This window comes from Dama dama, chromosome 31 (assembly GCF_033118175.1).
Source record: "Dama dama isolate Ldn47 chromosome 31, ASM3311817v1, whole genome shotgun sequence".
NCBI lineage: Eukaryota > Metazoa > Chordata > Mammalia > Artiodactyla > Cervidae > Dama > Dama dama.
In genome coordinates this window covers 12,925,347-12,936,758 of record NC_083711.1, presented here as the reverse complement: position 1 = coordinate 12,936,758, position 11,412 = coordinate 12,925,347, and positions in this window count along the sequence as shown.

The window sequence follows — 11,412 nt, the reverse complement described above, 5'->3', positions numbered from 1 at the left end:
TAAAGTTGTTTCTTGTGTCGCTGGAAAGGGGTGTTTGCTATAGCCAGTGTGTTCTCTTGACAAAATTCTGTTAGTCTTTGCCCTGCTTCATTTTGTACTCCAGGCCAAAGTTGTCTGTTATTCTGGATATCTCTTCACTTCCTACTTTTGCAGTCCAATCTCCTATGATAAAAAGAAAACTTTTTTTGAGTGTTAGTTCTAGGTGTTGTACATCTTCACAGATCTGGTCAACTTTAGTTTCTTAGGCATTTGTGGTTGGGGCATAGACTTGGATTACTGTGATGCTGAATGGTTTGCCTTGGAAATGAACCAAGATCACTCTGTTATTTTTGAGATTGCACCCAAGTACTGCCTCAGACTCTTTTGTTGACTATGGGGGCTACTCCATTTCTCCTAAGGGATTCTTGCCCACAGTATTAGATATGTGGTCATCTAAATAAAATTTGTCCATTCCCATCTGTTTCAGTTCACTTATTCCTAAGCTGTCGATGTTCAATCTTGCCATCTCCTGCTTGGCCACATCCAATTTTTCTTGATTCATGGACCTAACATTCCAGGTTCCTGTGCAATATTGTTCTTTATCGCATTGAACTTTACTTTCACCACCAGACACATCCACAGCTGGGAGACATTTCCACTTTGGCCCAGTCGCTTCCTTTTTTCTGGAGCTAATAGTAATGGCCCTTTGCCCAGTAGCATATTGGAGACCTTCCATCCTGGTGGGTCATCTTCCAATATCATATCTTTTTGCCTTTTCGTATGGTTCGTGGGGTTCCCGCAGTAAGAATACTGGAGTGATTTGCCATTTCCTTCTCAGTGGACCACATTTTGTCAGAACTCTTCACAATGACCCATCTGTCTTGGGTGGCCCTGCACAGCATGGCTCATAGGCTCATTGAGTTACTCAAGTCCCTTCATCACAACAAGGCTGTGATCCATGAAGGGGACAGCATCATAGTAATTACCAAATATAAGACACTTCAAAAAAGACTTTAGTGTTTATGTTTATCTGAGGTTGATTTACCAGTTACTACATGGTCAGTCTTCTTCCAGTGGCCATAAAGGATGATTTATAATAAGCATAAAGAGTAGGCTATCCTCTGTGATTGATACCTTGATGAAGTAGGAAAATATATCGCAATTAAATTACCATTGCTTTAATAGTTACAAAATTAGTATATATGGCTTAGTATTATAAGCATGAATGCTATTTGGTTGTCTTATCAATTTTGGGTCTGTATTATATTAAAAAATATCACACAAATAGAGTTCTTATGAGATTCTGCTTGATTTTCATTTGGGGAACTATTTGGTCCTCTTGGGGGAGGACTTGTACTTCTACGATTTTCTTCCAAGAACAACTTCTGGCTCATTTCATTTTAGTAAGGTATGTATAATTTACTGTTTTTAAAGTTCTACCCTTTTGGTGGAGCACAAGGAAACAGAATTTGGGAAATGGATTACAGATTTCATATGAATTCAATGTAGAAACTATGTAAAGAAAGCAAGCATAATATTTAATCTCTGATACCCAAGCACAATCACTAAGCACAGAAACATATCACTAGAGGTGTTTTACTTTTAAATTTTTTTAAAAGTAAAAATCCCCACTTTTTTGGGGTAGTATATTGGACACGACTGAGTGACTGAATTGAAGTATGCATTGATTTCTGTATATGTATTAACTGTTCTGCTTTAACGAGCATTCTCTTGTTAACGATTATTATTTTAAACATTTATATTTTGAAGTAATTATTTACTCACAGAGGTAAAGAGAAGTCTATGTACCATTCATTCAGTTTCTGCATTGTTAATATCTTACATAACTGTAGTGCAAGAGCAATATCAGGAAACTGACATTGGTACAATGTGTGTATGTAATTTCATCCCATGTTACAGATTTGTGTAATCACCTTCACAAAATACAAAACTATTCCATCACTGTAAATGTGCTACCCTTTTATAGTTAAGTCTCTCTGTCCTCCACCATTCCTTACTCCTGCTAACACAAGTTTGTTTTTCTTCTCTATTACATTGTCATTTTGAGAAAGTTATAGGAATACAATCATCTAGTATGTGACCTTTTGAGGTTGGCTTGTTTTCCAGCTGGGCAGAATGCCCTGAGGTTCATCCAAATCGTTGCATGTTTCAAGTTCTGTCTTTTAAATGCTGAGTAGGAGTTCATGGTGTGGCTGTATCAGTTTGTTTAGCCCTTCACCTGTTGAAGTACATTTGAGTAGCTTCTGCCTGTTTGCTATTGCAAATAAAGCTGATACGAACAATCCTGTCCCAGTTTTTCTGTGCTCCTAAGTTTTCACTTCTCTGGGATATTCTCAGGAGTGTGATTATTGGGTCACAAGATGAATATATGCTTAGTTTAGCTTTTTTCTTTAAAGAAACTATCAGGTCATTTTTAAGAAACTGATGAGTTTAAGAATGTGCCAAGGCATATGGTGTAAAGATGTACCATTTTGCATTTCACCAGCAAGATTTTAGAGGTAGAGTTTTGTCACATCCTCATAAGCATTTGGTATTATCACTATTTTTAATTTGAGTACTTCTGTTAAAGGTATAGTGACATCTCATCATGGTCTTTTAAATATTCTTTTAAAATATGATTTTTAGTAGTTGGGGTTGTCTTCCTCCAGCATATATTTGAGATCTTAATAGATGATTGTTTTTCTATGCCATCTTAGCCAATAACCATTATAGCCTATTCAATGATATTTCCTCAAAAATTCTATTCTCACTGTTTTATTGAGCTATTACCTGGCCAGAGAAAACAGCCTACAGGTTGTCTCTTTCTTTAGACCAACTATTTATACATTGCCTTTGTGTTAACTACTCTCTCATAGGCTTGCAGGGAGAGAGAGACAGAGAAAGAGAGAGACAGAGAAAGAGAGAGACAGGGAATCAATGTATCCTGATTTAAAATGAATACATTTGATGCTGCTGTTTGAACCTAGGTTGTGAGTTTATTGTGTTGGTTTCTGGCCTGGCGTATATCATCAGGAGGCATTTGAAGTCCCTGTTATCTGGTCAACATAAACCTTCCTCGCTGCCTTGCACAATTAATTTTTGTAATCACCAGAATTTGGCTGAGGAATCGCCTTTGGCCTTCAAGAGACCACAGCTCCTTGTCTGAATTTCCTTTCATTGCCAATTGGGGAGGGCTTCAGAGAGGAGGAACATGAAGGCAGGGGTGCATGCGGAGGTGGGTTTATGCGGGTGAGGAATGCAGTTTCATAAAATGAGTTTTGCTAGGGGAACAAAGTGCTCCCGCCTTCGTGGGAAGACAAGATTGAAGAAGAAGGTCTCCTTAATGCATTAGGCAAGAGCAGGTCGATGGATGAATCTGCCAAACTCCCTTCCTGGGAAGAAACAAGTCCCCCAAACCCGAGAGCTAATGGCATGCCAGCCAGTTTAAAAATGGACATTAGACCTGAGGCAAATGTGATGCCTATTAAACTGTAGAGGTTGCGAGAGAGGGGCACCTAATTAGAGCATAAGTCAGCCCAGTGTGACAGCACTCGGTTCAGGGAAGATGGATTCACCAGCCTGATGCTGAACTTCCTGGCTGAGCTGAGTAGGTTCACCTCTTGCTGGTGTCATCACAGATAATCCTCCTGGGACATGAGGTCTTAATGTATGAGTTCGTCAAGGCTAGATGTGAGACTTAATAACTCCATAAATCTCTGGGAGACTTTTTTTTTCCTAACTGACTACTTCATAACAGCGCTTATTGATGATGAGCTGAGTTTTCAGAAATCAATTGCTAATTAGTGACCCAGACAAGAAAATGATATAGATGATACCCAGGTTGCAGACAAAAGCTATGAAAAAAAGGGGAAAGCTACTGAATACAGAAAGAACTCAAAGGCAAACAAGACCTGAATGCCAAGTCAGCTATAGAAAAACTCCTTGGGCTTGAAAGTAGGAGGCCTAGCATCTAGTTCTAATGCCAGCGTGAACTTTGAGAGCGTTTCCGGGATGTTCATTTTGTGGACTAAAGTAAGTGATCTGGAGAGTCTGATGTGGACTTATTCTTTTTTCTTAAGTAGACTTTCTTTTTTAGGGCAATTCTGGGCTCACCACAAAAATTGAGTGAGAGGTGCAGAGATTGCCAATAAATTCCCAGTGTCCACATATGCATAACCTCCCCTACTGTCAAAATCCAAAACCAGAGTGGGAGTTTTACATTTTCACAATGGCTGAGCCACACTGATATTTCACTGTAATCCTAAGTCCATGGCTTACATTGGGGCTCACTCTTGTTTTCATATATCCTATGGGCTTTGACAATGGATAAATGATACGTACAGGCGTGCTCGGTTGCTTCAGTCATGTCTTGACTCTTTACAACCCTGTGGACTGCAGTCTGCCAGGCCCCTCTGTCCAAGGGATCCTCCAGGCAAGAATATTGGAGTAGGTTGCTATGCCTTCCTCCATGCCTTGACCCAGGGATTGAACCCGCATCTTTTACATTGGCAGGTGGATTTTTTTTTTAACCACTAGAGCCAACTGGGAAGCCCACAAATGATATACCTCCACTTTTATAAGATATAGACTAGTGTCACTGCTCTGAAAAGTCCTCTGGGTTCCACTTCTTCACCTCTCCTTTCCCCCAACCCTTAATAACCAATGATTCTTTTACTGCCTCCAAAGTTTTATCTTTCCTAGAATGTCATGCAGTTAAATCAAGCAGTATGTAATTTTTCACTTAGAAACACACATTTATTATACTTTTCCTGCTTGTCTACTCATAGCTTGACAGCTCATTTCTTTTTAGTGTTAAGTAACATTGCATCATCTGGAGGCACCACAGCTTATTGATCCATTCTCCTGCTGAAGTACGTCTTGGCTGCTTCTAGGTTCTGGCAATCATGACTAAAGCTGTTCTACATATCTACGTGGGGCTTCCCAGGTGGATCAGCAGTAAAGAATCCACCTGCCAATGCAGGAAACATGGGTTCGATCCCTGGGTTGGGAAGTGGCAATCCTCTCCAGCATTCTTGCCTGGGAAATCCCATGTACAGAAGAGCCTGGCAGGCTACAGTCCATGGGGTCACAGAGTCCAACACAGCTGATTGACTGAGAACACACATGCACACATTGTGTGAATCATTTTTAACTGACAATCCATAATTGACATTAGAGTTTATTCTGTGTTATATAGTTTTGAGAGTTTAGTAGAATGAATAATAACATGTATCCATCAAACAAATAGCATATAGATTTGGCTTCCTTGACCTAAAAACTCCCACTGCCACACCTACTTCTTCTTTACCCTCTCCTTCTCATCCCCTGGCCAAGTATTGAACTTTTTACTGTTTTCATAGTTTTCACCTTTTCCAGAATATCCTATGGATGAAATTGTATAGTATAAAGCCTTTTTTGGATTGGTTCTTTTATTTAGCAAAACACATATAAGATCCCCCATATCTCTTTTGTAGCTTGATACCTATATTGTTAAGATTAATTAATTTGACCATGAGTTATTCAATGCATAGTTGGGACTAAAGACAAAATCACAAATGAGAAACAGCTGTCCTTATATGAAGTTTGCATGGAAACCAGTGGAGAGACAGATGATTAGACAGTGGCACTGTAAGGCAGAAAGGAAGAAATGAGGTGGAGAGTGAAGACAGTGTGTGGCATCAGGGGATGTTTAAGAGAAGAGAGCAGGGTGATATAGGAGTGTAGTGAAGGAGACAAGGCTTGAACATAAGCTGAACCAGCTTCCCATTTTATAAGCCAGAAAGGGGAAAGGAAACATGAAAAAAAAATCCACCAGCTGAGAAATTAATGCATTAGAGGAGAGTGAGAAAGTGAGACAGAAGACAACAAAGAAAAATGTATTTTTAGTTGTAGTGATTCTGAATGAATATTTGGTATGAACATTTTATATTATTTCTTCTCATAACATGAAATAATCTATCTGGTGCCTAGAACAAAATTAATTCCTTTCTCCTGAATAACTAAGTTTAGATATGGGTCTTTTTCTGCTGAAAATTGTGGTATTTTAAAACTGGAAGGAACCTTGATGGAAAATTGGTCTAACTCATTCATTTTGCAGATGAAGATACTAATGGCTAAAAACGAAGTGATTTTCCCAGGTATTTAGGAAATAGGAGTGTGGGGCTGGAAAGTAGGTCTTGTGATTCTAATGATCTTACTCTGCCTTCTTTCTAAAGATACAGAAAAAAATGAGCAATAAATATGTCCAACAAAAAATTCTAAAATACACTCGGACAAAGAGGAGAATGACGGGTGAAACTTTCTTACCCAAGTAAGAGATGAGTCCAGAGAGTTCTTATATACCAGATATGACTGAAATCAGGAACTATGAGTAAAAGGGGGAGATAAGAATAGTTGGTGTGGAGAGAGAAGAAAGGAACGGAAACCAGTAGAGAAAGGAGTGGTGGGGACGGAAAGAGCGAATGAACAAGCATGCTGTTTGATCCTTCACTTTAAAGAGGATGTTGCCATTTTTATAGAGTCAAAACACTGAGTGCTGGGCAACTTTAAATTTCCAGATAGCCAAGGATGTGTGAAAATAACATCAGTTCCAGGAAGGAAGTCAATTTCTGGTCATCTTTTGAGAAAATCTCAAGTGTGAGGCTATTCTTCTGAGGTCAACCCACTCTCACAGATGTCCTTGTTTCTCCAATTTTCTATACCATTTTTCTGTGTTGTTCTAGAGTGCTTGGATGTAAGCAACTTGCATACTGCTGGGGGAGCTGATGGAAAGCTCATTTGTTCTTGCCAGGCCTGTTCATGTCCCACCGGAAAGGATTAAGATCTGTCCTTTTTCTCCTTTTCCTTCTCATCTCCCTCTTCTTTCTCCTTCTGTTCCTCTTTCTCTCTCTCTGTCTTTTAGCTGTGGATAAAGATGGTCTGCATCCCTGCAAATTGTTTCCTGTGCCTAAGACATTATTTTTTTGACTGATGTTTTTAAATGGCTTTGCATCTTTTCTCTCTTCCTTCCCAGACAGAGAGGTTTTTACCTACTCTGGGGATAAGAGATGGTGGGGTGTGGGTGATGATAACAGGGAAAAGGAACATTTTTAAAATCCAAAGCTAAAATAATGGCCTCTTAGTTCTTTGAGAGAATTGCAATGACACATACATGGAACACAGTCCCTGAAATCCTCTTGTCCAGCAGCATGAATGGGATGGATGCAATGGGGGTGGTTGTAGGAATATGAATTAATGCTTCACAATATGGGCTTCCCTGGTGGCTCAAATGGTAAAGAATCTGCCTGCAATGCAGGAGACCTGGGTTCAATCCCTGGGTCAGGAAGATCCCCTGGAGAAGGAAATGGCAACCCACTCCAGTACTCTTGCCTGGAAAGTTCCATGGAGAGAGGAGCCTGGTGGGCTATAGTCCACGGGGTCACAAAGAGTCTGACATGACTGAGTGATTAGCTTTCACTTTTTCACTTTTCCTCACAATATATCCCAGCATATGGAAACAGTGGCAGATTTCATTTTCTTGGGCTCCAAAATCACTGCAGACAGTGACTGCAGCCATGAAATAAAAAGATGCTTTCTCCTTGGAAGAAAAGCTATGACCAACTTAGCATATTAAAAAGCAGAGACATTACTTTGCCAACAAAGTTCCATCTAGTCAAAGCTATGGTTTTTCCAGTAGTCATGTATGGATGTGAGAGTTGGACCATAGAGAAGGCTGAGTGCCAGATAATTGATGCTTCTGAACTGTGGTACTAGACAAGACTCTTGAGAGTCCCTTGGACTGCAAGGAGATCCAACCAGTCAATCCTGAAAGAAATCAACCCTGAATATTCCTTGGAAGGACTGATACTGAAGCGCCAATACTCGGGCCACTTTATGTGAAGAGCCGACTCATTGGAAAAGAGTCAGGAAAGACTCTGATGCTGGGAAAGATTGAAGGCAGGAGGAGAAGGGGATGACAGAGGCCGAGATGGTTGAATGGCATCACCAACTCAGTGGACATGAGTTTCAGCAGACTCTGAGGGATAGTGAAGGACAGGGAAGCCTGGTATGCTGCAGTCCATGAGATCTCAAAGAGTTGGACACAATTTACCAACTGAACAACAATATAATAATAATGATAATAATGAAAAGTTCAAAATATCACTAGAATTACTAAAAGTGACATAGACTAGGGACTTTCTGGTGGTCCTGTGGTTAAGAATCCATCTGCCAATGCAGGGAACATGGGTTGGATCCCTGGTCAGGAAACTGAGATTCCACATTCCCATGTGGCAACTACTGGGCCTGTGAGCCCCAACTAAGATGTGACACAGGCAAAAACAAAATAAATAAATAAAATAAGAATGACATAGAGTAGATATGAAGTGAGCAAATGCTGTTGGAGAAATGGTGTTAACAGGATCGCTTGACAAAGTGTTTCCAGCAAACCTTCAATTTGTAAAAAATGCAACATCTGGAAAGTGCAGAAAAATGAGGTATGTTTGTATATGAATTTCCCAGATGGTATTAGTGGTAAATAACTCACCTGCCAATGCTGAAGTTGTCTTACAACTTGGGTTCGATTCCTGGGTCAATTCCTTGGTCAATTCCTGGGTCAATTCCTTGGGTTCAATTCCTGGGTCAGGAAGATCCCCTGGAGGAGGAAATGGTTTCCCACCCTAATATTCTTGCCTGAGAAATCCCGTGGACAGAGGAGCCTGGTGGGTTACAGTCCATGGGATACCAAAGAATCAGACATGACAGAGCAACAGAGCTACACAGATGCCTGTATATGCCAGTGCTTTTTAATAGACTATTTTTGATAGTTGTTTTACAAATTCTTTCCAGTTTGCTGCTTATATATGATACCTAATTAACATGCCACATATTTGCCTTTCAAAACTATCCCAGTGTTGCCAGTGACTTTACTTGTTTCATTTGGATTAAGGAAGTGGTTCTCAAAACACAGAGATGTTACTTCGCTGACAAAGGTCCGTCTCGTCAAAGCTATGGTTTTTCCAGTAGTCATGTATGGATGTGAGAGTTGGACCATAAAGAAGGCTGAAGACCCAAGAATTGATGCTTTTGAGCTGTGGTGTTGGAGAAGACTCTTGAGAGTCCCTTGGACTCCAAGGAGATCAAACCAGTCCATCCTAAAGGAAATAAGTCCTGAATATTCTTTAGGGTGAAGCTCCAATACTTTGGCCATGTGATGTTCACTAGAAAGGACCCTGATGCTGGGAAAGATTGAGGGCAGGAGGAGAAGGGGATGACAGAGGATGAGATGGTTGGATGGCATCACTGACTCAATGGACATGAGTTTGAACAAACTCCAGGAGATAATGTAGGACGGAGGAGCCTGTCATGCTACAGTCCATGAGGTTGCAGAGTTAGAATCAATTTAGTGACTGAACAACAACAGCAACAAATCTCTATATCTACATCTAGATCTTTATATCTATCTCTCTCTATAACTCAGCAATATCTGTTAATATATATTTCTATCTCTGTTTATCTATGTCTTCTTTTTCAGATTCTTTTCCCTCATAGATTATTGCAAGATATTGAACAGATTTCCCTGTGCTATACAGTCCTTGTTTGTCTATTTTATACATAGTAGTGTGCATTTATTAATCCCAAACTCTTAATTTATCCCACCCCCCATGATCCTCCTTGATAACCATGTTTGTTTTCTATGTCTGTGAGTCTGTTTTGTATTCATTCATATTATTTTTTTTGAGACTCCGCATATAAGTGATATCATATGGCATTTATCTTTCTCTGTCTGACTTACTTCACTTAGTCTGATAATCTCTAGGTCCATACATGTTGCTGCAAATGGCATCATTTCATTCATCCTGCCATGCTTTTTAAGGCCTTCCAACTGATTAAGCCAGGCCTGCCAGATTATCCAAGATAATTTCCCTTAATTAAAGTCAACTGAGTAGGGACTTTAATGAAATCTGCAAAAATCTTTTCATAGCAATGACTAAGTTTGTGTTTGATTGAATAACTGGAGACAATAGCTCAGCCAAGTTAACACATCACAGAAGCCACTACAGAAGGCATGGACTGACTTGAAAGGGAGAGGACCAGGAAGCGTTAAATGGTGGTTTTGAGGCTCAAGAATATAAATCTTCTCCCCTTCTCAGTTTTGGGTGTGCTCTGCATTCAGAAATTTTCTCCTAATGCATTTGGAAAGAAAGCAAAATAAGACCTCAATAATCATTTCTGCAAATGTGTGAAAGCCGAATGTGAAGAGAGAAGCTTGTTTTCAGAAACTGGGAACTGACTCACCTTTAAAAGGAAAATCAGTTGCCTCTAGAAAAGTGGAAATGCAGTGTTGTCCTGAATGGCAATTTGCCCTGGATGGCAAAATTTATTACCAACCTATCAGGCAAAACACTGAAGACAAAGCTTTTATGTCTCAGTCAGTCAGTGATGCAGCCTTGGACCCAGGTGAGGGCCATAAGCCTGGAGAGGAAGGCTGCCTCCCTTTCATCTCGGGGTGTTTGATGAGAATTTGGACAGGTAGATCATGGTTTATTTTAGTGTATCATAAAAATGACTATGACCCTCCTCCCTATATCTGAGGGAGTTTTGCTAGTCTATTAATTAAAGATCCACACTTAATTTAAAAATCCCTGATTGTCAGGGAATCAATCACTTAGCAGTGACAGGTAAACTCTTAAGAACTTGGAGCACAATTTAATTTCCATCTCAGAGAGTCAGAGATTAATGTGGCACTTATGGCAGCCAGAATGGATAATGATATGTTCGATAAGAGTCCACCATGACAGTCTATCATGAGTCCTGGGGTTAGCAGATAAATGTTATTATTGAAGGACAGTAGAAATCACTGCTGTCATAAAGTACACCTTTCAGGGGAAAACTGCCTGAAAAGGACGGAGTCCACATGAAAACCATGAATTATATCACACATAGAGGAAAATACTCATCAGGGTCAGTGTAATGGAAAAGTAGCACCGCTTTATCTCCTCTTTATGTTCTTCTTGGTCTCTTACGTTACAGCCTCCTGGCACCATCTTGATGCTCTCTGGGTACCCAAAGGTCTTCCTCAAATCTTCCCTCTCAGGTTTTTAGTCTGCCTTTGATTCTTTCCCTCCCAAATTTCTTCTCTTAAGACATAGCTCTCCTGTAAATAATAACCCTCAGAACTCTATTTTCAGTACTCTGACTTCTGGGAGATGTTCTGACAATGGAATTCACTCATTGGTGGTAGATCACAGATTAAAATATGAAGTTCCCACTGGTTTGACATGGAATTTTTTTTTTTATTAAGAAGTTGAATATTTTATTATTAAATTGTTTATTCTCCTGCAAGGCTGTTGCTTCACTGTATAAAAATAGCACCAGCAAACACAGTATATTGCAAAATTAAGACAGTAATATTCTTCACTGGACACTATACAACTAACAAACTTTTCTCCACTG